The sequence below is a fragment of the Gymnoscopelus microlampas genome (genome assembly GCF_963454915.1).
Source record: "Gymnoscopelus microlampas genome assembly, chromosome: 3".
Lineage (NCBI taxonomy): Eukaryota > Metazoa > Chordata > Actinopteri > Myctophiformes > Myctophidae > Gymnoscopelus > Gymnoscopelus microlampas.
The window spans coordinates 24809879-24812452 of record NC_139940.1 but is presented as its reverse complement, the minus strand read 5'-3'; positions in this window follow the sequence as shown (position 1 = coordinate 24812452).

The following is a 2574-nucleotide window of genomic DNA, read 5'->3' as shown; positions in this document are numbered from 1 at the left end:
CCCAAACAGCAGCCAGATGTCACGTCAGGTGTCACATTTCATGCCCGTCATCACAACCTCCAAGGCCATGGTTATCAACATGGGGCCCGGGGACCCTCGAGGGTCCTTGAGGGTGTTCCAGCTGGTCCCCAATTAAAGGATTTATTATATATATTTATAGTTGATAGTTCTATTTGTTCACTCCCGGAGTTAAATTAACACTAAGGATTTTACAGATGAGGTTTCAAAGAAGAAAAAAAAAATATGGAAAAGGTTGAGGATCACTGATAGGCCAGTGGTTCTCAACCTGTGGGTCGGGACCCCCAGGGGGTCCCCACATGACAGTGAAGTGACAATTTAAGGACCTTTAAGACCTTTCTAATACCTAAACTGGGTCCCCAGTACAAATATGATTATTTTGGGGAGTCAGCCTAAAAAGGTTGAGAACCACTGACATAGGCTACATTTAATTTCATAGTATCGAAAAAAAAAAAGTAGCCTCTGGAATAAATAAAACATAAAACTGTGTTATGTGTTACTTTAATAGTATAGTTATTTTTTCATATAAGATGTGAAAGCCTGTGATGAGTGATGTACTGTAGATGGCTAACATATTATGGCACACTGATTTTGGGGTTGCTGTCACTGTGTTTTGGCAAAAATAATTACACATTCCTACTGATGAATAGCTAAAAATGTTATTTGGTTCGAAACATTGGCAGATATTCTATTTGTCCAGTTCTTTGAATGAATGTTCGAATTGTTTCCATTAGTTGCTTGTGAGCTGGTTAGCACAAATACACAACATGACTTTAGTCATGCATCATCTCATTTTAGAAAACATTTGTGTACATTAAAACCTATTTATTTATGCTGAGACCTTCTCATTTGCTGCCGGTTAGAATATTTTAACATAAATTATGAGAAATGTATGTCATAGAGAGAAGTGTACAAACCAACCCCGGGGTCCCTTATGTTGTATAGATTTTGCATTTGCTATTTGAACTCAGCACACAAAAACAAACAATAAAATCATAAGAATGCACTGAGAGGCCTGCAGACATCATTTGGGTTATTCCTGTGTGATACTGTATCTGAAATACATTCTTGTGTTCACAAACAAAAAAACAAAAACGACTATAGTTGTTTGTCACTATATATATGTTCTTGCTTCAATCAACAAAATATTTTTCACAAAAATTAATGTGATGGACATATATCCGTAGGCTATATATTATATATATTCTTTTTTTTCCAGATTAAGTAATTGAGCATTACAGTTTTTATTTTCTCCAACATTAAGTCTGCTTTTGGCTACTTCCCTGTAGTGTTAGTCAACAGCCTGTTGTATATATGAACAATGTCTCATGACTACTATGGTATACAGTCACACATTAGTCTACCTCTTAAGTCACTTGTCTAAAGAGAAGTAACTCATATGTCCAATTATACATTTTTACAGCATGTCACATGTGTGAACGTAATATTTCAATCAGAAACACTCTCGTCTTAGTAGATAAAGAACCATTTATTGCCACAAATGGAATACAGTTAAGCTTGGTGTTAAAGCTCCACTCTTGGGAGAATATTCACTGAATTTTGTCGAAGCAGCCTGCTAAGCATATATTCAGAGAATGCTTTAGCAAATCCCCCATAGGGATACAATGACAACAATAAGCAATACATTAACATATTAGTTAAAATTAGCAGATATACATGATAAACACAAGTATTTGAGCCTAGCAAGATTTTAAACAGCAGATATACATGATAACCACAAGTATTTGAGCCTAAGCCAGACTCTAAACAAAGCAGATATACATGATAATCACAAGTATTTGAGCCTATGGCAGACTCTAATCAAAAGGTGGAGGCTGGGGTGGAGGAGGAGCTAGCAAAATGCATTGGTTCAGCAACCAAGAAAGACCTAGAGAATATGAAGCCATATTTATAGGAACCTCTTTGCTCAAGCATGAGCTGTGATTGGATAATGAGTGTGTGATGTAATGACCAGCTGGGCTGTGAATGGGGAATAGAAAGCTGATGTTCACATCAGCTGACTGACTGCTGGTTACAGCTTTGGCGTGCACGACTTCCGTGTCCTGCATGAACTAACGCTATGCTTCATTTCAATCAGAAACACTCTCGTCTTAGTAGATAAAGAACCATTTATTGCCACAAATGGAATACAGTTAAGCTTGGTGTTAAAGCTCCACTCTTGGGAGAATATTCACTGAATTTTGTCGAAGCAGCCTGCTAAGCATATATTCAGAGAATGCTTTAGCAAATCCCCCAAAACCAATAAATGCATACTCTCTGGTTTCAGCCAAGCGGCAGCTAGGCTACTCAGAGAGTGCATAACAGAATTCCCCCCCAACACACGGAAGCCAACGCCAAGCCTAAAAAACGCCTTAATCAGTCATACTATATTATGTGAAGTAGCAAACCTGCTACTGACTTAAAATAGAATGCGCACGCATCCTGAAGTCATTCTACAAATTATGTGATAAGAGACTATGTGTCACAGCAAGCTTGCTGTGGACCTCAGCATTTAATTATTAAGCTATACTAAAAGAATGCAAGCATGCATCTTAA